Source organism: Oncorhynchus gorbuscha, linkage group LG11 (genome assembly GCF_021184085.1).
Source record: "Oncorhynchus gorbuscha isolate QuinsamMale2020 ecotype Even-year linkage group LG11, OgorEven_v1.0, whole genome shotgun sequence".
NCBI classification, from domain to species: Eukaryota; Metazoa; Chordata; class Actinopteri; order Salmoniformes; family Salmonidae; genus Oncorhynchus; species Oncorhynchus gorbuscha.
In genome coordinates, this window is record NC_060183.1 from 46,575,867 (window position 1) to 46,602,546 (window position 26,680).

A 26,680-nucleotide genomic window follows, 5' to 3' on the forward strand; every position below is an offset into this window, starting at 1 on the left:
CAGGCACTAGCCAAGAACAGCACAAATCTCTCTCCCTCCCTCCATTTGTCTCTCTTTCCCTCTCTCCGCCAGTGTGTTCTGCTCACAGAGCCTGGTCTTGCCTGCCTGTATCCTGGGTCTTTCCAATGAGAGGTCCACCTTGTTTGTGTCAGCAGCAGGCTTGCCAGTGTCATACCTCAGTTTCCTCTCTCTAGCAAAGCTCATATTCAATCAATGAACACCTGATAATTTCCCCCTGGCAGCTTCTCACAACAAGCCAGTGAGAGTGAGCGACATCTCTGAAAGTCATGGGTAATGAAAACTGAGAAACATATGGTATGGTCAAATAAATCTGGGGCATTCTGGGGGGGGACCAGTACACATTTACAGAAGCCTTATAAGAGAGCGATAGCGCTGAATGGCAGTTCTATTATATCTGTTTTACACATGCAGAACGTTCACAAAAAGTTGATTAAAAGTCACATTTGTTCATCACTAAGAAAGCAAGAAATACCTAATAGCCACAGTGTTCACCATTGATCCAGATATTGAATGTGAACCTTTGCTCATATGAAGCAGTGCTAATGGTTTCTGCCGTGCACTTTGCAGGTTGGAGGTGCCAAACTATAGCCTAGCTGTCAGTTCACACTAACGCCTTCATTAAACACTGAAACAGACAAACTCAGTGGGACAGAAGAGCTGTTGTTCCACATGCTTGTAAAACAATATTGCAGAAAAAAATAATCATTGCAGCACTTAAGCAATCATCACTCCCTGTACACCCAACCCCAGCTCTAAAATCTGCCACAGAAGACTTGGCTGGAGCACCAGGAATACTGTACAGGACAGGCTGGAGCACCAGGAATACTGTACAAGACAGGCTGGAGCACCAGGAATACTGTACAGGGCAGGCTGGAGCACCAGGAATACTGTACAAGACAGGCTGGAGCACCAGGAATACTGTACAAGACAGGCTGGAGCACCAGGAATACTGTACAGGACAGGCTGGAGCACCAGGAATACTGTACAGGACAGGCTGGAGCACCAGGAATACTGTACAGGACAGGCTGGAGCAGCAGGAATACTGTACAGGACAGGCTGGAGCACCAGGAATACTGTACAAGACAGGCTGGAGCACCAGGAATACTGTACAGGACAGGCTGGAGCACCAGGAATACTGTACAACAGAGGCATGAGCACCAGGAATACTGTACAGGACAGGGGGATCACTTTTTAAACCAACGAGAGAGAGAGAGAGTCCGTTTAGCATTAGAACACGGCCCAGACGAGCTCAACATAAATAAATATTTGTACTGTGGCTGAGACAAGTTGTTTTAAATTAAAACGGAAAAGTTAGACCTCAGATTTTGTTAAACATGAGGGACGGAGCTAGGGGAAAAACCCTGGCTGCCTTGCCAAGTCAACCAGGAGTGTTGAATGAAAGGCTCGTTCCTAGTGTCTAGGCTGCAGTGCATTGGGTGGAACTGACTGGACACTGGAAACCAAAAGGTCTAATTAAGGGGGTCCTCTGATGGTCATACAAACCTGAGCCGACAGCAGGGCCCGGTTTCCCGATAGCGATGGATCTTAGGCCTACCAGCGTTTTAACTGTGCATCTTTCCTACAACGGCAGAAGATGTAACGCTGAAAAAAAGTTTGCTAAGCTCGTCGTTGGAGCATGTGTCGATACTGATCGAAAGAAAGGCAGCGCTGCTCTCAGATCAGCTTTCCTTACTCAAAGCTTACCTTAACGTTAGAATTACTCCACAATACTGACGACGGATCAGCTCCTAGAGAGATATTATGACGTAACGGTGGCATATATTGAGGGGGCTTATTGTAATGCTTACCCTATAAAGAATGCACTCAATCCCAGATTCATTACAGAACACAACCCTACCGCACACTAGACCGACTGTGGTCAAAATACCATTCATGGTACACATTCAACTTAAACCCAAATGCATGAATAGAATAGTGTACTGAATGTCTCTTTCAGACACCTGGATCTCCTAAATCAACCCTGTTCATTCACAGACAGGAATGTTTTGTCTGGGCTGTTTGGGGCTTGTAGCGGTGCTGCGTTCTACAAAGAGCCTCAACACTCGTTACAATAACGGGAGCTCAGTGTGGGTTGTTGGGGGACTGGGGGCTCTCGTCTGAGAGCGGGGTCGGCCTGGTATACAGCAGTGTCAAAAGTTCATGCCCTCCCTGGGGCATTCACACAGTAAAACAAAGAGATCACACAGACTGCGCCAGCGAGCGCCACGCTAACGAGGCTGATCGTTACTGTGGCGCCACCTGTCTCCCTCATCCAATTAGGCTGAACAAGACCAAGGTGCTAATCAACCGGCTGACCAGCCTAGAGGGGAGAGGAGACAGGGAGAGGGGGAGAGGAGAGGGGGAGAGGAGAGGGGGAGAGGAGTGGAGAGGGGGAGAGGAGACGGGGAGAGGGGGAGAGGAGAGGGGGAGAGGAGAGGGGAGAGGAGTGGAGAGGGGGAGAGGAGAGGGGAGAGGAGAGGGGAGAGGAGAGGGGGAGAGGAGAGGGGGAACAGGCAAAACAATAGGATCAAAGAGAAGGGGGAAAAAACGAGCAGAGAAAGGTAGGGGAGGGAAAGAGATGGAGAGAGAGAGGGAGAGAGAGAGAGTGAGGAAGAGAGGGAGTGAGAGGGAGAGAGAGAGGGAGTGAGAGGGAGAGAGAGAGAGTGAGGAAGAGAGGGAGTGAGAGGGAGAAAGAGAGTGAGGAAGAGTGGGAGTGAGAGGGAGAGAGAGAGTGAGGAAGAGAGGGAGTGAGAGGGAGAGAGAGTGTGAGGAAGAGAGGGAGTGAGAGGGAGAGAGAGAGAGTGAGGAAGAGAGGGAGTGAGAGGGAGAGAGAGAGGGAGTGAGAGGGAGAGAGAGAGAGTGAGGAAGAGAGGGAGTGAGAGGAAGAGAGAGAGAGTGAGGAAGAGAGGGAGTGAGAGGGAGAGAGAGAGAGTGAGGAAGAGAGGGAGTGAGAGGGAGAGTGAGGAAGAGTGGGAGTGAGAGGGAGAGAGAGAGTGAGGAAGAGAGGGAGTGAGAGGGAGAGAGAGAGAGTGAGGAAGAGAGGGAGTGAGAGGGAGAGAGAGAGAGTGAGGAAGAGAGGGAGTGAGAGGGAGAGAGAGAGAGTGAGGGAGAGAGAGAGTGAGGAAGAGAGGGAGTGAGAGGGAGAGAGACAGAGAGTGAGGAAGAGAGGGAGTGAGAGGGAGAGAGAGTGAGGAAGAGAGGGAGTGAGAGGGAGAGGGAGAGAGAGTGAGGAAGAGAGGGAGTGAGAGGGAGAGAGAGTGTGAGGAAGAGAGGGAGTGAGAGGGAGAGAGAGAGTGAGGAAGAGAGGGAGTGAGAGGGAGAGAGAGGGAGAGAGAGAGAGTGAGGAAGAGAGGGAGTGAGAGGGGAGAGAGAGAGTGAGGAAGAGAGGGAGTGAGAGGGAGAGAGAGAGTGAGGAAGAGAGGGAGTGAGAGGGAGAGAGAGAGAGTGAGGAAGAGTGGGAGTGAGAGGGAGAGAGAGAGTGAGGAAGAGAGGGAGTGAGAGGGAGAGAGAGAGTGAGGAAGAGAGGGAGTGAGAGGGAGAGAGAGAGAGTGAGGAAGAGAGGGGGTGAGAGGGAGAGAGAGAGAGTGAGGGAGAGAGAGAGTGAGGAAGAGAGGGAGTGAGAGGGAGAGAGACAGAGAGTGAGGAAGAGAGGGAGTGAGAGGGAGAGAGAGAGAGTGAGGAAGAGAGGGAGTGAGAGGGAGAGGGAGAGAGAGTGAGGAAGAGAGGGAGTGAGAGGGAGAGAGAGAGTGAGGAAGAGAGGGAGTGAGGAGGAGAGAGAGAGAGTGAGGAAGAGAGGGAGTGAGAGGGAGAGAGAGAGTGAGGAAGAGAGGGAGTGAGAGGGAGAGAGAGAGTGAGGGAGAGAGGGAGTGAGTGAGGAAGAGAGGGAGTGAGAGGGAGAGAGAGAAAGTGGGGAAGAGAGGGAGTGAGAGGGAGAGAGAGAGTGAGGAAGAGAGGGAGTGAGAGGGAGAGAGAGAGAGTGAGGAAGAGAGGGAGTGAGAGGGAGAGAGAGAGTGAGGAAGAGAGGGAGTGAGAGGGAGAGAGAGAGAGTGAGGAAGAGAGGGAGTGAGAGGGGAGAGAGAGAGAGTGAGGAAGAGAGGGAGTGAGAGGGAGAGAGAGAGAGTTAGGAAGAGAGGGAGTGAGAGGGAGAGAGAGAGAGTGAGGAAGAGAGGGAGTGAGAGGGAGAGAGAGAGAGTGAGGAAGAGAGGGAGTGAGAGGGAGAGAGAGAGAGTGAGGAAGAGAGGGAGTGAGAGGGAGAGAGAGTGAGGAAGAGAGGGAGTGAGAGGGAGAGAGAGAGAGAGAGTGAGGAAGAGAGGGAGTGAGAGGGAGAGAGAGAAAGTGAGGAAGAGAGGGAGTGAGAGGGAGAGAGAGAGAGTGAGGAAGAGAGGGAGTGAGAGGGAGAGAGACAGAGAGTGAGGAAGAGAGGGAGTGAGAGGGAGAGAGAGTGAGGAAGAGAGGGAGTGAGAGGGAGAGGGAGAGAGAGTGAGGAAGAGAGGGAGTGAGAGGGAGAGAGAGTGTGAGGAAGAGAGGGAGTGAGAGGGAGAGAGAGAGTGAGGAAGAGAGGGAGTGAGAGGGAGAGAGAGGGAGAGAGAGAGAGTGAGGAAGAGAGGGAGTGAGAGGGAGAGAGAGAGTGAGGAAGAGAGGGAGTGAGAGGGAGAGAGAGAGTGAGGAAGAGAGGGAGTGAGAGGGAGAGAGAGAGAGTGAGGAAGAGTGGGAGTGAGAGGGAGAGAGAGAGTGAGGAAGAGAGGGAGTGAGAGGGAGAGAGAGAGTGAGGAAGAGAGGGAGTGAGAGGGAGAGAGAGAGAGTGAGGAAGAGAGGGGTGAGAGGGAGAGAGAGAGAGTGAGGGAGAGAGAGAGTGAGGAAGAGAGGGAGTGAGAGGGAGAGAGACAGAGAGTGAGGAAGAGAGGGAGTGAGAGGGAGAGAGAGAGAGTGAGGAAGAGAGGGAGTGAGAGGGAGAGGGAGAGAGAGTGAGGAAGAGAGGGAGTGAGAGGGAGAGAGAGAGAGTGAGGAAGAGAGGGAGTGAGGGGGAGAGAGAGAGAGTGAGGAAGAGAGGGAGTGAGAGGGAGAGAGAGAGTGAGGAAGAGAGGGAGTGAGAGAGGGAGAGAGAGAGTGAGGGAGAGAGGGAGTGAGTGAGGAAGAGAGGGAGTGAGAGGGAGAGAGAGAAAGTGGGGAAGAGAGGGAGTGAGAGGGAGAGAGAGAGTGAGGAAGAGAGGGAGTGAGAGGGAGAGAGAGAGAGTGAGGAAGAGAGGGAGTGAGAGGGAGAGAGAGAGTGAGGAAGAGAGGGAGTGAGAGGGAGAGAGAGAGAGTGAGGAAGAGAGGGAGTGAGAGGGAGAGAGAGAGAGTGAGGAAGAGAGGGAGTGAGAGGGAGAGAGAGAGAGTTAGGAAGAGAGGGAGTGAGAGGGAGAGAGAGAGAGTGAGGAAGAGAGGGAGTGAGAGGGAGAGAGAGAGAGTGAGGAAGAGAGGGAGTGAGAGGGAGAGAGAGAGAGTGAGGAAGAGAGGGAGTGAGAGGGAGAGAGAGAGAGTGAGGAAGAGAGGGAGTGAGAGGGAGAGAGAGAGAGAGAGTGAGGAAGAGAGGGAGTGAGAGGGAGAGAGAGAAAGTGAGGAAGAGAGGGAGTGAGAGGGAGAGAGAGAGAGTGAGGAAGAGAGGGAGTGAGAGGGAGAGAGAGAGAGTGAGGAAGAGAGGGAGTGAGAGGGAGAGAGAGAGTGAGGAAGAGAGGGAGTGAGAGGGAGAGAGAGAAAGTGAGGGAGAGAGAGAGTGAGGGAGAGAGGGAGAGAGAGAGAGTGAGGGAGAGAGGGAGAGAGAGAGAGAGTGAGGGAGTGAGAGTGAGAGAGAGTGAGAGGGAGAGAGAGTGAGGGAATGAGAGTGAGAGAGAGTGAGAGGGAGAGAGAGAGTGAGAGGGATGGGGGGAAACAGAGAGCAAGAGTCCGGGCCGAATAAGAGATAACTCTTTCTCCGTTTACAGCTAGAGCAAACTGAGACAACATCCAAAGTTCAAATGTTTTATTATAAAACATGAAGGTACAGCAGTGTCCTGATTGGTGCTCTGTGGATGAACAGATAATTGGTCCAGTAAAAATAGGAGAGGTCAAAAGGGAGGGACAAAGCAGACTGGCTGCACAGTTGGAATGGGAGCGAGGCGCCCAGAAGGACTGGGTGTGCTCTGAGGTTCACAGAAGCTGTAATTATGGGAAAAAGGCATGCGTGTTTACAATATCACACTCTTCCTAACAAGCACTAATTGCGTGTGTGCAGTGAGCGCATGTAGGAATGTCTGAGCACAGCCAGAGTGCAGGGAGAGTTCAGTGAGGAGTTTGGTCAACGGACGACCTGGTTTGTGTCAAACCTGTCAAAAACAATATACACAGCGAAATATAAGACTGAAGTAATTGGGGCTTGTTAGAACACCCAGATAAATTAAACAAAATTTGGTTAGATAGGAAAACACTCCAAGTGGTAAATTAACGAGTCTGAAGAATACTATTGATGCCTAATGAGGGAGAACGAGGCTCAGAAAGACAGGCGTGAAGGGTTTTCTGTTGGTGCATTAATTGGTGCATGTCCAGACACAAACATGTGTAGTGATCACATACATGCATATGTGTGTGTGTGTGTGTGTGTGTGTGTGTGTGTGTGTGTGTGTGTGTGTGTGTGTGTGTGTGTGTGTGTGTGTGTGTGTGTGTGTGTGTGTGTGTGTGTGTGTGTGTGTGTGTGTGTGTGTGTGTGTGTGTGTGAGTGACACATACTCTCTGCCCCTTTATCACAATGAGGCCAAACAGCCGTGCCCTCTGTGTCCCAGTATGTGTCGGACCATCCGTCACGCTTGGCTTCCTAAACATAGTCTAGTCTCTGTTGGTTATAGTTAGCACCAGTATCTCTGTGCAACAGAGTCCTACCCTACTGCACAGCCTGGGTCCTGCCCTTCTCTATCTCCACCAATCATAGTCCAGTCGCTGTTACAGTGGGACTCTGTGTGCCATAGAGAGAGCCCTGTTCTACAGCCACTCTCCAGTCTCCACCCCCGAGCTCCAGTCACTCACCCCCAGCTTTACCAAACATGTAGTCCCAGTCTACCCAGAGCCTCTGTGCCATAAAGCCTGTCTCTCCACCAAACACAGACCAGTCTATGCACTCTAAGTATGGCTGACTGGATTGGCTAACAGTGGTGTGTATTCGTAGGTGCCAAGGGAAGCCAAGCATTCCCCAACAATTGACCAAGAAAAAAAACATCATTGATTGATCTTTCATCTCTCCGTGTTTCATCATTTTCTTCAATTCGCAAGAGGCTCCAGAGAACGTATCCGAGCGAGCGAAGCAGCTTGCTCACACGCTGTAGATGTGCAGCCCATCTGTGATGCTGTCTGGTCAAAAAGAGTATGATATTGATGCCGCTCGTGGCATTGAAATGCAAGGGAAGCCAGCATGCATTTGGCCTCCGTTGATAAAAAAATATATAAAATAATAGCCAATCAGAGTTGAGCTAAACTGAGTGAGCTCAACTGTGAATGGTCCTGGCGCACAAAATACAAGTGTCAAGGGAAGCCCATTTGGATTTGGCTTCACACCAATCACATCCAAAGCCCCCAAATTACTGAATTGTTGCATCTCGTTATGTTGTTGTCCTATGGTGGCTAGCCAGATAGCTAATATTGTCCCTTTCCTAAACTAGTACTGACCAATGATTATAACGGTGATTCTGATCCAACCATGAATTCATACATTGTTGTGTCCCTGGCCTGAGAGGATGGAGGTTCAATATGTAGCTAGATGTAGAAGGCTCATGTTAACTAGCTAATGTTGCCCATGAATGGAAGATAGGCGAGCGAGCAAGCATTTTAGCCAGGTAGCCTAGGACAACAGAAACTAAAAGCATGTAGCCTACTGTAGGACAGAGTCATAGATCGTTTCGGCAACATGAAAGAGAGAAGGATGGCATTGGCGTTTCTCTACAAGTAGGGTGAGTAAACATGTTTATTCTACTTGCACTCACGCACACAAAAATCAGAACCAAGGACAGCCACAACATATTTAGCTTCTGTTGATTGGACACAGTTGTTTTTGGTATCTTTCAGTTGTCACTGTATTAGACTAAGCGCGGGTGATTTGATGATGTTGAAATGTTGTCAGGGGTCAGGGGTAATCAACTACTAATTGAGAAGGTCCAGGTGACACACATTTCCTAGGTGGCAAAGGTCAGGATGGATATCGTCCTTTATCAACACTGTGGTACAGCGTAGTAACAAACATAGTCTTCTACAAGTTAGGAAACATGTTGTTGTATAAAATGTACATTCAAATACATTCAACGAGATAATTAGACATTTGAACGAATGACTTCTTTCTTTTGAATGTAAACATGTGCATCATCATTGCTGAAGAACAAAAGTGGTTGCGTAGTTGTAATATTTAAATTCAATTGAAGTGTTTGTTTGTTTTTGGAGAACAAAGGCGAGTTGTTAAAAAAAAGTAGCATCTGAACGCACAGAAAGCCGCTGTGGGCCGTGCAATATTCACGCATGTCACTCTGGGCCTTGCATCAATGAGAGAAATTACACTTTGTCTCCTGCCAATACTTTGAACTTTGGCACAAATGGTGTGAGAGCAACTCTGAGACACTGGTGCAGGTGTTCATCGGTGAGCCTGGTGTGGTATTAGTTTTTACTAAATGCAATATTTGCTTTGTGGACTTCACCGGACAGATGTTGCTCTCCGGGTTTTGTGACGAAACAAAAGGTGAGGTTGAATTTATTCTGCCACTGTGTCTTCTTATTATAACGGTGGAAAGGCATATGAACTATCAGATTATAGAGCAAACGACGAAATTATCACAATTAACACTTAGGTTGTAATGTGGCTTTTTTTCCTGGCTAGACATCCCCAGTTATTTTACCCACACACCACTACTGCTGGCTAACACAGTGTTTAATGGCACATTAACCAGCCATATACTCTCCCCCCACAAAGAATGACCCCTTCTTAAAAAGACAATCCAAGCCGTTGTGATTAATGATGTTTTTATTCATGTAGTTTTATGGCTCTATAATTTGCAGGATATGAATAGTCACATAGCCCACACCCTCCAGCCAGCCAAGGTGTAGTGAGACTATGTACCTGCTGTATGTTGAGTTTGATTGAGAGGGAAAGCCCAGGGAAAGAGTCTCCTGCGTATATTTTCCATGTTCAGCTTGCCGAACCACTCCCTCTCAACACTGAGCTGCTGAAAGCTCTTTTGTCTGTGAGTGGCACAGGGGCCACAGTGACACTTAATACATACACCTTACCTCACCTTGACCACTTGGTTATGTGTTTCATCTCTTCTCTACACTTCACCCCCCTCACACCCTTGTTTTGTTACCTTGACCACTTGCCCACTCTCCCCAATAGAGGTAACGCAGAGAGTAAAGGGTTCACCCACTTATGTCTGCGTGTCTCTCAGTCACTCCCGGCTATTCCACACAACCCAGATGTAGAACTTGTATTTCGGTCACCTGCCCAAGACAAGGGATAGAGGCAACAAATGACAACTCGGACAAAGGCTCCAGAACTGACAATGCTATCCATCAGGAAAACAATCCGCGTGGAGAAAGATAAACGAAAGGGGGGGGGGGGGGGGGACATACAGAAGACACTCACTAACACACAGTAGAAGGGCAGTGAAGGTTTGAAAGGATAAAGCGAGGGAGCGAAAGAGATGAAAAGGAGAAGTATTTTTAGGCCGCGTTGCACATGACCGACTGTCACTTGCTATAATAATTGACGCGTTATAGGTGTTATCCTGTTCTCCGCGGTCAAACACAGTACTGGAGGCACACAGCTGTTGTTGCTCTGGCTGCAGGCACATCACCAGTTAGAAACACAACGTGAGTAGGAGGAGGGTGTTTGACGAGCCTGTTTCTCTTCCCGTCCCGCTCTCCTCTTCTCTTAGTCTGACATTCCCTCCTTATCTCTCCAAACAGTAGTTAAGTCACAGTCGTTTCATGTCACTTAATCTCTGATGTTCACTCGTCACACTTTCCTCCTCACGGGACAATGACTGGAAGGTCACACACAGCTCACCTGCGTGACCACAATCAGATTACAGACAGACACACACACACACTCAATCATACTTATCTATTATCTCTGCCTCTGTGACGGTCTGGATCCCAACAATAATAAATAGAGATGGATCATAAAGATAGGGCCAGTCTGATGGGTGGCCATGTTGTTTCTGTCTGAGTGATAGGTGGCCATGTTGTTTCTGTCTGAGTGATAGGTGGCCATGTTGTTTCTGTCTGAGTGATAGGTGGCCATGTTGTTTCTGTCTGAGTGAGTGATGGGTGGCCATGTTGTTTCTGTCTGAGTGATGGGTGGCCATGTTGTTTCTGTCTGAGTGATGGGTGGCCATGTTGTTTCTATCTGAGTGATGGGTGGCCATGTTGTTTCTGTATGAGTGATGGGTGGCCATGTTGTTTCTGTCTGAGTGATGGGTGGCCATGTTGTTTCTGTCTGAGTGATGGGTTGCCATGTTGTTTCTATCTGAGTGATGGGTGGCCATGTTGTTTCTAGCTGAGTGATAGGTGGCCATGTTGTTTCTGTCTGAGTGATGGGTTGCCATGTTGTTTCTATCTGAGTGATGGGTGGCCATGTTGTTTCTGTCTGAGTGATAGGTGGCCATGTTGTTTCTGTCTGAGTGATGGGTGGTCATGTTGTTTCTGTCTATGTGATGGGTGGCCATGTTGTTTCTGTCTATGTGATGGGTGGCCATGTTGTTTCTGTCTGAGTGATGGGTGGCCATGTTGTTTCTGTCTGAGTGATGGGTGGCCATGTTGTTTCTGTCTGAGTGATGGGTGGCCATGTTGTTTCTGTCTGAGTGATGGGTGGCCATGTTGTTTCTGTCTATGTGATGGGTGGCCATGTTGTTTCTGTCTGAGTGATGGGTGGCCATGTTGTTTCTGTCTGAGTGATGGGTGGCCATGTTGTTTCTGTCTGAGTGATGGGTGGCCATGTTGTTTCTGTCTGAGTGATGGGTGGCCATGTTGTTTCTGTCTATGTGATGGGTGGCCATGTTGTTTCTGTCTGAGTGATGGGTGGCCATGTTGTTTCTGTCTGAGTGATGGATGCCCATGTTGTTTTTGTCTATGTGATGGGTGGCCATGTTGTTTCTGTCTATGTGATGGGTGGCCATGTTGTTTCTGTCTATGTGATGGGTGGCCATGTTGTTTCTGTCTATGTGATGGGTGGCCATGTTGTTTCTGTCTGAGTGATGGGTGGCCATGTTGTTTCTGTCTGAGTGATGGGTGGCCATGTTGTTTCTGTCTGAGTGATGGGTGGCCATGTTGTTTCTGTCTGAGTGATGGGTGGCCATGTTGTTTCTGTCTGAGTGATGGGTGGCCATGTTGTTTCTGTCTGAGTGATGGGTGGCCATGTTGTTTCTGTCTGAGTGATGGCTGGCCATGTTGTTTCTGTCTGAGTGATGGGTGGCCATGTTGTTTCTGTCTGAGTGATGGGTGGCCATGTTGTTTCTGTCTGTGATGGGTGGCCATGTTGTTTCTGTCTATGTGATGGGTGGCCATGTTGTTTCTGTCTATGTGATGGGTGGCCATGTTGTTTCTGTCTGTGATGGGTGGCCATGTTGTTTGTGTCTGAGTGAGGACACATGCACACATGGCACAGCTCCTCTCTACATCCCACTGAGACTGAGGGAGGTCACAGTCCTTCCTGACTCTTCCCAGGCTCTCTCTCTCAGCAGAGCAGAACGTTCTCCCGGTTCCTCTGCGGCCTGGGAGCCCCAGGCTCATTCGATAGTGACACAGATACGGACCCAGCCTCACAAGCCTCAGCCGCCTCTGTGGTCCATCTGCTGTTCTACTGAACTCCTCCTGAACCCAGCAGCACCAACTAACCCACTGGAGGACGATGAAACCTCAACACACTGGCCACTTTTACCAGACTGTGTACTGACAAACCCAACAGCAGACAAGCGTGTTATTTAGTCACCATCTTATATACAGTTGTTTACTTAATGTCTACAGTGCATTCGGAAAGTTTTTAGACCCCTTCACATTTTACACATTTTTTTTACGTTACAACCTTATTCTAAAATATATATTGTTGTATCCTCATCAATCTACACACAATACCCCACGATGACAAAGCTAAAACAGTTTTTTAGACATTTTTGCAAATGTATTAAAACGTAAAAAACAGAAATACCTTATTAACATAAGTATTCAGACCCTTTGCTATGAGTAAGTATATAGTATATAAGTATATAATAATATTATAATAATAGTATATAAGTATCTATATCCACAGTAAAACAAGTTGTATATCGAAGAAGCCACTGCTCCAAAACCGCCATAAGAAAGCCTGACTACGGTTTGAAACTGCACATTGGGACAAGATCATACTTTTTTGGAGAAATGTCCTCTGGTCTGATGAAACAAAAATACAACTGTTTGGCCATAATGACCATTGTTATGTTTGGAGGAAAAAGGGGAGGCTTGCAAGCCGAAGAACACCATCCCAACCGTGAAGCACAGGGGCGGCAGCATCATGTTGTGGGGGGGCTTTGCTGCAGGAGAGTCTGGTGCACTTCACAAAATAGATGGCATCATGAGGATGGAAAATTATGTGGATATATTGAAGTATCGTCTCAAGACATCAGTCAGGAAGTTAACGCTTAGTCACAAATGGGTCTTCCAAATGGACAATGACCCCAAGCATACTTCCAAAGTTGTGGCAAAATGGCTTAAGGACAACAAAGTCAAGGCATTGGAGAGGCCATCACCAATCCCTGACCTCAATCCTATAAAAAATTGTGGGCAGAACTGAAAATGCGTGTGCAAGCAAGGAGGCCTACAAACCTGACTCAGTTACACCAGCTCTGTCAGGAGGAATGGGCCAAAATTCACCCAACTTATTCTGGGAAGGTTGTGGAAAGCCACCCGAAACATTTGACCCAAGTTAAACAATTTAAAGGCAATGCTACCAACTACTAATTGAGTGTATGTAAACTTCTGACCCACCGGGAATGTGATGAAAGAAATAAAAGCTGAAATAAATAATTCTCTCTACAATTATTCTGACATTTCACATTCTTAAAATAAAGTGGTGATCCTAACTGACCTAAGACAGGGCATTTTACTAGGATTAAATGTATTTGGCTAAGGTGTATGTAAACTTCCGACTTCAACTGTACCTAATACTGTACATACCATTTTCTTCCATATGATATACTGTCTGTGTACACCACGTATTTATATTCTGGATTATGACACAGGCTCACTCTAATATATCTATTCTGGATTATGACACAGGCTCACTCTAATATATCTATTCTGGATTATGACACAGGCTCACTCTAATATATCTATTCTGGATTATGACACAGGCTCACTCTAATATATCTATTCTGGATTATGACACAGGCTCACTCTAATATATCTATTCTGGATTATGACACAGGCTCACTCTAATATATCTATTCTGGATTATGACACAGGCTCACTCTAATATATCTATTCTGGATTATGACACACGCTCACTCTAATATATCTATTCTGGATTATGACACAGGCTCACTCTAATATATCTATTCTGGATTATGACACACGCTCACTCTAATATATCTATTCTGGATTATGACACAGGCTCACTCTAATATATCTATTCTGGATTATGACACAGGCTCACTCTAATATATCTATTCTGGATTATGACACACGCTCACTCTAATATATCTATTCTGGATTATGACACAGGCTCACTCTAATATATCTATTCTGGATTATGACACAGGCTCACTCTAATATATCTATTCTGGATTATGACACAGGCTCACTCTAATATATCTATTCTGGATTATGACACAGGCTCACTCTAATATATCTATTCTGGATTATGACACAGGCTCACTCTAATATATCTATTCTGGATTATGACACAGGCTCACTCTAATATATCTATTCTGGATTATGACACAGGCTCACTCTAATATATCTATTCTGGATTATGACACAGGCTCACTCTAATATATCTATTCTGGATTGTTAATTGGACTCGTTCTGTCATTTCTTGATTTCTTGTGTCGATTTTCGATTATTGTGTATTTGTATTGTAATTGCGAGTCATTCGATTGCATTGTGGAAGCTAGTAACATAAGTATTTCGCTGCACCTGCTAGAACACCTGCACATATATGTACACCGCCAATAACCTTCGATTTGATTCTTGACTGAACAATTCACTACCAACTCATGTCCTGTAATTCCACGTGTTGGTTCTCTGTTGTTACCACTGTAGTGGGTGAGACTGTAGGCCTTGTAAAAACAGGTAGAATTTGAACCGCCCCCTCCTCACCCCTGTCTCCCAGTCTGCTCGGAGGAACCACGTCTGACTGTTTAACCATCTGTTGCCGTGTTTGCTGGGAAGGGAAGCCCTGTGGGCCCTGTAATCCTGGCAGGAAAACCCTGTCTCTGGTCTGCTGGCTGACCTATTGTTCATTGTCAATCAGACGCTGCTTTCCTTAATTAGGAGAAACGCTCCAGCAGTTTGGGTCGAGCTCCAGCCTTCCAGTGGAAAAGACAAGCTGTTTTACTGTACCTCTCTCTCACTCTCTCTCTCTCTCTCTCTCTCTCTGTTGTACAGATCCAGGATCTTAATTTGACCACCGGGATGTAAAACTTGTAGTTTATTTGAGGTTAAAAAGGCTTCTGAAGTTTGTAATTTCCCCCAAAATCTCCATTAACTATATTAATAATAATTCACATTTCCTGTTGCTGCAGGATTATTTTCCTTCTGTAGCAAACTGGCTCAAATTAAGAACCTTCATATGTAATGTCAGGCTTAAAATGCAATTATGTGCATTGATAAAACTACTGTACAGTCCTTATGTGCAAATCACATGAATCACTCCCAACATAACACTTTGTAAATTCACAGAGTTTTCTCAACACTTGAAACACAACGAAGTCCACAGCCTACAGTCTATGAACACAGATATCCTCAGCACCACACTCACATCTCATCTACCCCTCCCTTCACTGAATCCATTCTGACGAAACACATGGTGGAAAAACAGACACCTACTCTCCTGTGTGTCCGCGAATAAAACAATGTTCACATGCAGCTCTGATCTGGAACGGAAGAAATGTTTGGCAACAATTACAACATCAAACCTCAGCTTAGATGATGCAGGCATGTTATTATTCTGATTTTAATTGCTCCCAATTGCTGAATTTCAGCAAGACAAACACTAAAAAGTCAAGAAACCACAACTGAAGTTGATGCAGCACAGTCGACATACACCATTGTCTTAGTTACGTATGTTGGTTTTTTGATTTGTTTCTGTTCATTTCTGAGGTAAATTATTGGGGCGCGGGGAAAACCAAGTGCCATATTTTAATTTAGGCCTGCCATCATTTGAAATACGGCCTTGCTATTCTCAACAGTCAAATAACAAAGAGGCACTTGATGTTTCTGAACAAGTTTTTTTTTGTCTGTATAAAGTGTTGTGTGACACATATGAATGCTGAGATGAACAATAGTTTGCTTCAGCTCTTCACATCTGTCTGACATTACAGAGCACTTTGGCCATAATTCACGTGCAGTAGAGTGGAAAAACAAGAGCAAGGATGGAAATCACTGAATTGATCCTTCCATCCAACTGCACAGAGATCATAGAGCAGGGTTCCTCAATAGCTGGTGATTTTATTTGGCACCACAAGTTTTCTGAGCAAAAAAAACAACAAAACAAACGTAGTTAAATGTTTACTAAATAATTTTCGTTGTTGGACATAACATACTGTACAATCACCAGGGAATCAGCTCAAAGTATTCCCACGCATAAATAGAGAGGTATACGTGATCGTATCCCAATGTAATCAAGGTTTGAAATGATTATGTATTTGTTAAATACTATACCTGTTTGTGGATTATTGCAGTCAATTTGCAGTGTACAAATGATTTACAACTATGTTCCGGCCCCCCGACCCTCCACTCATGGAAAAATGGTCTTAAGGCTGAATGTAATTGGGACCCCTGTGTTTTAAGACTGTTAAATCCAATACATACCATATTTTAAATGGTGTAATGCAGGCATTCCCACTGGGCACACACTGATTGAATCAACATTGTTTCTACATCATTTCAATGAAATGACATTGAACCAATGTGGAATAGAAGTTGAATTGACATCTGAGCCCAGTGTGTTACTTCTATATTATACAATGGGTGGGTCTAATACTGAATGCTGATTGGTTAAAAGGGAAAGGGGGATGGCTAGTCAGTTGTATAACTGAATGCATTCAACTGAAATGTGTCTTCTGCAATTAACCCAACCCCTCTGAATCAGAGACCCCATTACAGCTGGTGTTTATTCCACAAGTGACCACCGGCTAAATCTATGACGTTAAAATGCCTATTTACTCTGTTCTATCTGACTGCGCAATCGACAGCCTCATCAGCCCAGCCAGACAATTTATAAACTTGATCTCCACTATAAAAAGCAACTAGACCTTATCTCCCATTTCTTTTAGACTAACATTTAGCTTTCTGTCTCTCTGACATTTGCAACATTGTTTCAATATTCAAATTCAATCGCCAGCTGTCCCATGAGAGTTGAGATGAGACAGACAGGCAGGCAGTGTTTCTTAGCCAGTTGAAATCATGAATCAGCTGGTATCAACTTTATGGATGTACAGGGCCTTCAGAAGGTATTCAGACCCCTTGACTTTTTCCACATTTTGAGACATTACACCCTTATTCTAAAAGTTTTTTTTTAAGTCACATCATCAATCTACACACAATACCCCATAATGACAAATAAAGATCATTTTTTAAATATCTTTTTGCTAATTTATAGAAAAATGTCAAACGTAAAATATCACAATTACATAAGTAATCAGTAGTTTGTTCTTGGATATGACACCACAAGCTTGGCACACCTGTACTTGGTGAGTTTCTCCCATTCTTCTCTGCAGATCCTCTCAGAGGATCCCAATGCCACTCCTGCATTGGCTTGGCTGTGTGCTTAGGATCATTGTCCTGTTAGAAGATTCACTTTCACCCCAGTCTGAGGTCCTGAGCGCTCTGGAGCAGGTTTTCATCAAGGATCTCTCTGTACTTTGCTCCGTTCATCTTTCCCTCGATCCTGACTAGTCTCCCAGTCCCTGCTGCTGAAATCATCCCCAGAGCATGCTGCCGTAAATAAGGTATTTCTGTTTTTTATTGTTAATACATTTGCAAATATTTCTAAAAACCTGTTTTCGCTTTGTCCTTATTGGGTATTGTGTGTAGATTGCTGAGGATAACATTTGTTTAAATACATTTTTAGAATAAAGCTGTAACATAACAAAATGTTGAAAACGTCAAGGGATCTGGACACTCTCCGAAGGCACTGTATACAAAGACATGTCAATAGAAAACAGGTCAAACAAAACGAAATGCAGCTAGTTTGAAGTCTTTCCAGCTTCAATTTGTTGTGATTGTGTTAGCTGTGTGGTTGGCTAGCTCCTCTGAACAACAGTGTCCTGACGAGAGAACACATTCTCTATGCCAAGCGAAATCGCGCCCCATTAGCTCATTGTTATGGATGATTCCAAATAAATGTCACTAGAAAACAGTTAAAAAAAAAACGCAAATGCAGCTACTTTGCTGTTATTCTGGCTGCACTTTTTAACGTGACTGTAAATTAGCCGTAGTTGGCTAGCTAGCAAGCAAGGGATAAGAACATTGCCAGCCAGTGTGGCAATGGAACATTTAGAATGAACAACTGGGTCGCGTCTCTGGCAACTGAACCGATAGAACGAACGGCCAGGCCGCTTCGTTTGGCAACCCTAGATTTGTGTCGGGACTATATCTTGTGGAAGGATGAAATAGCATGACCAAATAAACAAAATAACGTTTTTGATGAAAATATGTCAATCATTATTTGAATATGTTGGTAACCCTTTGTATAAACGTGATAATGCCCAAGAAGCCGGTGTTTGGAGGAGATATTGCAACAGTTTGCCGGTCCTCGACTTCGTCTCGGGCCAAACAACGCCCGTGCCAATATATCCTCCAAACACCAGCTTCTTGGGCATTATCACTTAAATGTATATGGTGTACAACTAGAAACAGACTAAACATATCACACTGCACAATAATACAGTATACCATCAAACTGCAGTATGCATGGAATAAAAAACATACAGAAAGCATTGTGATATGTCTGTCTTCATCAGTTAAAACAAACTGCCAACAGAAACCAGAATAGAGAACAGTATGAGCAGGGCCCAGCAGGGTACGAGAACCGTGACCTACTGTAAGTAGGTGAAAGCATGAATGAGTGACAAACTCCGGCTTCTACTCATCAGATAACAGTCTAACTGAGGCAGAACCACAGTCAATGAAGAAACACAGTCACACACACACACATACACTTGACCATACACACACTGGCAAGCAGCGAGACAGAGGACATTAAGAGAAGGCGTGTGAGGAGCCTCTTATCAGCAGAACCTCAACCTGTACCTGGATATGAGGAGCAGATTAAGCTATCAGCTACTGTACATTCCAAAGATGTCTAGCTTTGCCCCCTGACGTTGTTGTTTGCTCTCTCCCAATGATAGCGCCGACGAAAACACAGGAAGTGGGTTGCAGGGCGACGGAGTTCACATCGATCGGTAGGCCCGCCTGTCTCTGTGTATGAGCTGGGTGATGCCTTCCCTCCTCTCCTTCGCCCAGCTCAAGTTTTTCTGCTGCTAATGTATCTCAATATTCCCCCGTCCGGGGCTGCCTTGGCGCGGAGTAGTCGATAAGTAACGGCAACGCTATCCATCTCTGAAACATCACTCCTCGCCTTACTGTAAGAGCGCATCACTGTGGCCACCACTTTCAACGTTGCTGACATAGAGGTAACAAACACCAGACAGCCCAGTGCATGATCTGTGACGGTCAGATCCAACTAACAGGTCTGGTAGATTTCTACATCAGACAGGGCCCAGACAACAGACCTTTTAGTGTCTAGATTCAGTATTTCTATTAGCCAGAGTATTAGACTTTACATACTATTAGTTGATCGTCAAGGTTGGCATTAAGCTGTATGGTGTCCGAACTATCAATCAGAATACAGTATGATGACATTTTACATTCTCTGAAGTAAATAAATACTGTCGATTTATATTACTTGAAATCAGATTTCTCCCTGGTAAAATAAAGGTACAAATCAAATAAAAATAAATGTACTGAAACTAACTCTAGACTAATGCAGGTTGGTTTAGCATTCACTTCATTTGACTCCCTCTTGAGAAAGCCATTGCGTTTCGCCATACTCCTTGATGGCCATATACGCTGAGCCCTAATGAAATCCTCACTTTTGGGAGAGATATTTTTGGAGGAATACACTACACTACACAGTATTTCACATTAAAATCGAATGCGTTCAAATCTAAGATCTCTCTGAGCCAGTGGAAAGACCTGGTTCTCACAACTCCAAACCCCCGAAGAGCCTTCGTTCTGGCTTTTGTTTCCCCTTGGCATTTCATTAATCAAACATTGCTTGGCCAGGGAGTTTACTCACCTTGTCAGTCTAAAAGTGGATGATTTAAAATGTATGGAGAAACAATCACCGCCTTTGGAGTGGTGCCCGTTACCTAGAAGAGCAGTGGCCAACCTTCCGGAGGGAGGACATCTTTGAACCCATCATATCATCAATGAAACAATTCCCTGAAAACGTGACATGTACAGAACGACCTGCTCATCATAGCGCTGTACAGTAGTTGGTGAGTCGCGTTGATCGTGGCAACTCTCTGACCTCCCCCTGCCCCTCCGGACACACATAATGCAACCTATCAAACATGTCATTTGATTACTAACAGCTTGCATTTGTTTGACTTGTCCTTGACATTTTGATAGCAAGCCTGTATGTAAATGAGAGTAGAAGTGCAATTCCTCCTGTGCGAACACGGGCCACAGGTGAGGATATGTTAATAGCAGTGACAGCAACGTGAGTTTATGGCAGCAGAGCGACCTGTGCATGCCGTTTACAGAACCTGTGTAATTACTCTGTCAGACACATTAATCACCTGGGAGGGGGAAACAGACAGAGAGACAGACTGGAACCCCAGGCTTTTCCAGTCCCGAGATCAACCATCTAGCAAAACAACTCCAAATCCATAGAGCCATGTCACAAATGCCTCTGTTATGGTTATCAGGTTACCTCCCAAACATCGCACTCCACTCAAATAACACCGCCTCTGTTCACATGCATTCGAGGCTATATGTCATGTACACTTTCACTTACTTGGAAGACCATTGCCATGCTATGAGACAGACATAATGTTATCGTTGCGCAAAAGGGCATCTAGGTAGTGTGCGTGTGTCTCCGTCACCAGATCTCAACCCAATTGAAACACTTATTGGGAGGGTCCAGAGTGGCGCCAGAGACAGTGTTTCCCACCACCAGAATGGTGTCGCATCCCTCCGACAGAGTTCCAGACACTTGAGAAATCTATGCCAAGGCCCACTGAAGCCGTTCTAGTGGCTCGTGGTGCCCCAACGCCCTATTAAAGACACCATGGGTTCTCTCTTATTTTGGCAGTTACCTGTAGGTGGTGCTGTGAGTGAAAACCAGATAAGTTTCACTGAAACCCTCTGATCAATCTCAATTCAATTATCAAAATCCGGCAAGCATTTTATATCAAATTCACTGTCCAGACTCCCTTGACAATACCACTCTCTGTCTGAGAGATCTCAATCCATTATAGAGCCACTTATCAGTGTGACGTCATCACCATCTCGTTCTGGCCGACACTGCTCCATTGAGGTTCACCTCTTTTCCCCTCTGGTTTTGGCAGAGTACTCTGCTCTCCACTCCCGCCATCACCTGTGTTGGTACGTGAGTGAGGGTGCATGGAGTCAGGAATACTCATAAACACACTCGGGCTTCCATGGAAAAAAAGTGTGGAATTCCTCTAAATAATTGTATTCTGCCGTTTCCTGCCCTCCTAACTCGGGCAGTCGGCCACGGGGTCTGCAAACTGGCTAGCACGGGTGTCTCATTCGTTTCCCGACAGACACCACCATGCCTGCTGCAAGTCAACATGAAGAGACCACAGGGTCCTGCGTTACCTGTTTGAACAGCCACTGTCAACCACACCCAATGCAGGGTCCCACGCCTACGCCACCTGCCTGTGGAGAATGGCTGTTTCCTGAGGACTCGTCCGCTGTTACAACGGCCAGTGTGGGAGGAGTTCAGATAACGTTTCAGCTAAAAGATGTCTGGTCATGAGGAAATAATGTGATACTTCAAATCAATACCAGGCCAAATATATTTCACTTTGTGATACCTGTAGGAGTGGGGAGGAGAAGCAGTGTGTGTAAGAGATTAGGGGTCACCGTTACAAACGCGTTGTCCAGGGTCATTCTGGAAACACTCCATACGTCCTCCTCACTCCGTACCGTGCAATCATTTGCCCGGACCGGGAAAAACCCCCGCCGACACGGGTACCGATAATGCCAAACTTGCAGGTGACTTCACGGAAGAAGCACAAAAAGATAGGTAAGAGCATGGTGTTGTAGTCTACTCCAGACAGTTCGTTCAAACAGGATGCTTTTGGTGGTGCCAGAACGTCATGACAAATGTATATAGCAGTATAGTGTAGATTGACAGACACCTGCTCATCCAGTCTGATTCCTGAGTTCCCGACGACTGGGAAGTTGTTCAGCTGTTCTGATAATAAGAAGAAGTCCGCAGCAACATGTACAAACGAGGAAGTGATATACTAAGTCCAGATAACAGGGGAAATCTAACCCGACCCGGTCGAGGTAGCAGAGCACAAACCTGTAAGGGAATGCAATGTTCCTGTAGGCATCACATGGAGTCTGTGTGACTGAGACCAAACCATATGGACAGGATGGCAGGCTGAGTGGGGCACAAGTGCCAAGTGGTAGGCTGCTGGCAGGCCTGGTCCCCCTTGCGTACAGGAAAACTCAGGTGCATATCACACAACATATACACCCTTTCCAGTAGGGGAGAATGGGTTAAATTGAGCCATTTTGTTTTACATTTAGATTCACTGCGTCCAGGGAAATATAGTATTCTTTCTAACAAAGAGATCTACACTGCTCAAAAAAATAAAGGGAACACTAAAATAACACATCCTAGATCTGAATGAATGAAATATTCTTATGAAATACTTTTTTCTTTACATAGTTGAATGTGCTGATAACAAAATCACACAAAAGTGATCAATGGAAATCAAATTTATCAACCCATGAAAGTCTGGATTTAGAGTCACACTCAAAATTAAAGTGGAAAACCACACTACAGGCTGATTCAACTTTGATGTAATGTCCTGAAAACAAGTGAAAATGAGGCCCAGTAGTGTGTGTACAACGCCTGGGTATGCTCCTGATGAGGTGGCGGATGGTCTCCTGAGGGATCTCCTCCCAGACCTGGACTAAAGCATCCGCCAACTCCTGGACAGTCTGTGGTGCAACGTGGCATTGGTGGATGGAGCGAGACATGATGTCCCAGATGTGCTCAATTGGATTCAGGTCTGGGGAAAGGGCGGGCCAGTCCATTGCATCAATGCCTTCCTCTTGCAGGAACTGCTGACACACTCCAGCCACATGAGGTCTAGCATTGTCTTGCATTAGGAGGAACCCAGGGCCAACCGCACCAGCATATGGTCTCACAAGGGGTCTGAGGATCTCATCTCGGTACCTAATGGCAGTCAGGCTACCTCTGGCGAGCACATGGAGGGCTGTGCGGCCCCCCAAAGAAATGCCACCCCACACCATGACTGACCCACCGCCAAACCGGTCATGATGGAGGATGTTGCTGGCAGCAGAACGTTCTCCACGGCGTCTCCAGAATCTGTCATGTCTGTCACATGTGCTCAGTGAGAAACTGCTTTCATCTGTGAAGAGCACAGGGCGCCAGTGGCAAATTTGCCAATCTTGGTGTTCTCTGGCAAATGCCAAACGTCCTGCACGGTGTTGGGCTGTAAGCACAACCCCCACCTGTGGATGTCGAGCCCTCATACCACCCTCATGGAGTCTGTTTCTGACCGTTTGAGCAGACACATGCACATTTGCGGCCTGCTGGAGGTCATTTTGCAGGGCTCTGGCAGTGCTCCTTCTTGCACAAAGGCGGAGGTAGCGGTCCTGCTGCTGGGTTGTTGCCCTCCTACGGCCTCCAGCCAGGAAGCATAGGAACTGAGAAGTGGTCTGTGGTCACCACCTGCAGAAACACTCCTTTATTTGGGGTGTCTTGCTAATTGCCTATAATTTTCACCTGTTGTCTATTCCATTTGCACAACAGCATGGGAAATGTATTGTCAATCAGTGTTGCTTCCTAAGTGGACAGTTTGATTTCACAGAAGTGTGATTGACTTGGAGTTACATTGTGTTGTTAAAGTGTTCCCTTTATTTTTTTGAGCAGTGTATATTTCAGGATGTCGTGTATCTCTGGAAATGTGTCAACATTACAGTGGTCTCTTGGCACAATGTACACCAGGTATGGGGTTAGTTGAGCTGCGGGACAAGGTAAGGTAAGCTTTAAAAAAAAACATGTCTCTTTATTTCCCAAGCACAATCACTTTTGTATTTTAATCATTTTATGCATCTTTGAAGACCGGCTTCAATCCAAACAAAAACGTTTAACATAGGCCAGACCCTGTTGTTACCTCATATCCCAGTGATAATGCCTTGCATTACTCCTGGGAAGAAAACACTTCCATTTGCTCAACTTGACATCGTCTCAACTTACCTATATTAGCCCACACAGCTACAAGGATGCACTTTAATGCTATGTTTAGGACCTCATGTTGACGCTTAGAGAGACCCCAACTGATGGAGAGAACAATATTAACAATGATCTACTTTGGTTTAGATAGAAGCATCATGAAACCTTTAACACAATAGAATCATTTGACTTGGTGAAAACACCACTTGTTGGACCTAACTTGCCTACAACTAAAGTTTTCCTTCACAGGAAGAAATAATGACCTCTTCCTAAATATTAGGTCAAATGATCAAATCAAATGTATTTATATAGCCCTTCTTACATCAGCTGATATCTCAAAGTGCTGTACAGAAACCCAGCCTTAAACCCCAAACAGCAAGCAATGCAGGTGGCTAGGAAAAAACTCCCTAGAAAGTCCAGAACCTAGGAAGAAACCTAGAGAGGAACCAGGCTATGAGAGGTGGCCAGTCCTCTTCTGGCTGTGCCGGGTGGAGATTATAACAGAACATGGCCAAGATGTTCAAATGTTCATAAATGACCAGCAGGGTCAAATAATAATCATCACAGTGGTTGTCGAGGGTGCAACAGGGGAGCACCTCAGGAGTAAATGTCAGTTATCTTTTCATAGCCCATCATTGAGAGTATCTCTACCGCTCCTGCTGTCTCTAGAGAGTTGAAAACAGCAGGTCCGGGACAGGTAGCACGTCCGGTGAACAGGTCAGGGTTCCATAGCCACAGGCAGAACAGTTGAAACATGATACAATTTATGTATGGTTTCCTAGAAACAAGGGAGGCTGAACTTACCGCACCTACCCCTAAGCCGATGGCAAGACTCTGAAGACCTGACATTCAGTCCTACGTTATTATTACAGTCACATAACTTTTCATTCTGATAAAACCATGTATCATAAATGATTATAGTTAGGTTTTCACGCAAAAAAATGGTGATTTAAATAGCGACTACATTGCCAATATGCTACATAATGCCGCCAAAGCACCAACTCCATACTGTACATTGTGAGAAACCAGCTGTGTGTCTTATGACCAGGGCCTCTCTTTCACACCTCCTCTCCCACCCCTCTCTTCTCCTGCCAAGCATGCTGTGGGAGAGAGCTGCTGCGTCTACATGGTCCCCACATGCCCACCCTCACAGTGCAGGGAGCTGCCAAAGGTCTACTCTGCGACGTGCCCTCTGCCCATCCCAATGTGTGGGCAGTGCCAGCTTGTAACCAGAGAGCAGAGAGAGACCCAACAGCTGCTGCTAGTTTTAGTCTCCCTCTGCATCTGCCACTACTGTGATCTCATGGAACAAAGCTAGAATGCAATCACACGCTCCGACTGGGTGCCCAGTCACACTCCTGCCTTTGTCCTCTGTCATCTCCCTCTCTTTCTGACTGTTCACGCTCACAAGCATTTCTCTAAGTGAATGCAGGAGCTCTCTCTCTCTCGCTCTCTCTCTCTCTCTCTCTCTCTCTCTCTCTCTCTCTCTCTCTCTCTCTCTCTCTCTCTCTCTCTCTCTCTCTCTCTCTCTCTCTCTCTCTCTCTCTCTCTCTCTCTCTCTCTCTCTCTCTCTCTCTCTCTCTCTCTCTCTCTCTCTCTCTCTCTCTCTCTCTCTCTCTCTCTCTCTCTCTCTCTCTCTCTCTCTCTCTCTCTCTCTGTGTCTGCCTGTCTGCCTCTCTCTCCTCTCTTCCTGTCTCTCTTTCTCTAAATCCCCCCCTTCTCTGGTAGTCCTGCTCATCCCACATTCTTTTCAGCATTGCTGATTGTGAAACCAGACCAGAGGTGTTGAACTAAACCTCCCTCCTATGATCTCTACCTGCTGGTTAGTCTTTAACTGGAGCGCTACTAGCCAAACACAGTACCACAGTTCAACCGCTCCCATTCCTCCACAGCCAGCACCATGCTGTCAGACAGGCACTACTAACTGTGTGGGGCTCAGACTCACTTCAGCACTGGAATCACCAAACAATTCAGCCTCTCCCCTCTCTCCCTCTAATCCCATTCATATATCATGTAGCCCTCCTAAACGCTGGCTCAATGAAGTGGCGACAGCTCCTTTTGACAGCACACCTGAGAACGGTTCCCCCGAAAAGCCTCCTCTCTCTGCTAACAGAACGCTGGAGTGACAGGCAGCAGTTGAAGCTGTAAGGCAACACCGTGTTTGATTAATCAGGCATTACTCTGGCACAAAGCAGAACACAGCGCTAATCCTCAGTTCAGTAACAGGAACCCTGCAAGAAGCTAACGTATACACACACACACAGACACGTTGCCACGCACATACACACCCACACACACTTTACCGCGCTTGTCCAAAATACTTTCTCCGAGTAAGTAACATCCCTGTGTTTCTCTCTACCCCAGCTCTCACCGTCCGGCAACACCAGCTGCAGCCAAGGGCCTTCGGGCCCCTATGGAAACCCCAGCAGCATCACGTGAATACAGTGAGTGTACGTTATTCTGCCAGTCACACCTTACAGTCTGACAACTGGATTAGCAGCCCCTACACACAGCTCCACTCTCTCCACACCCACACCCCTTTCAGTGTGGAAGTGCCTGTAAAGTCAAAGGCAGTCACTTTCGCAGAGAAGGTGGGACATTCGTTGCAGCATGTGTTGCACGTGTATGTCTATAGAACAGTTTGTAATAGCAGAGATTTAAGTTGTTCCACACACCCAGTGTGTCTCTATGCATGCCACTATTTTGTCTGTGAGACACGGTCAGTTCACCAGACATGCTGTGTCTACAGGGATCAATACAGGCTCACTGACAAATCCCACCTTTCATACCTCCTCAATGAGCCGATCCACTTTGAAGACTTGTCCTGTGGACTCCACACGTGTTGCAGCTTCGCCTCAGGAAGGTGATTCTGCAGCAGGCCGACCTAGAAGCTCCACCTCCTCAGCAAACAGACCGGCATTAGGCTGTCAGAGACAACGTTGACAGGTC

The 26,680-nt window shown here is 46.3% G+C and overlaps 1 protein-coding gene across 1 annotated transcript in view; it reads right to left on the minus strand.

Moving 5' to 3' along the window:
• The window catches only part of bmpr1bb (bone morphogenetic protein receptor, type IBb), a 138,244-nt gene that overhangs the window by 58,311 nt on the left and 53,253 nt on the right, over positions 1-26,680 (minus strand). The gene's annotated exons all lie outside the window — the stretch shown is intronic.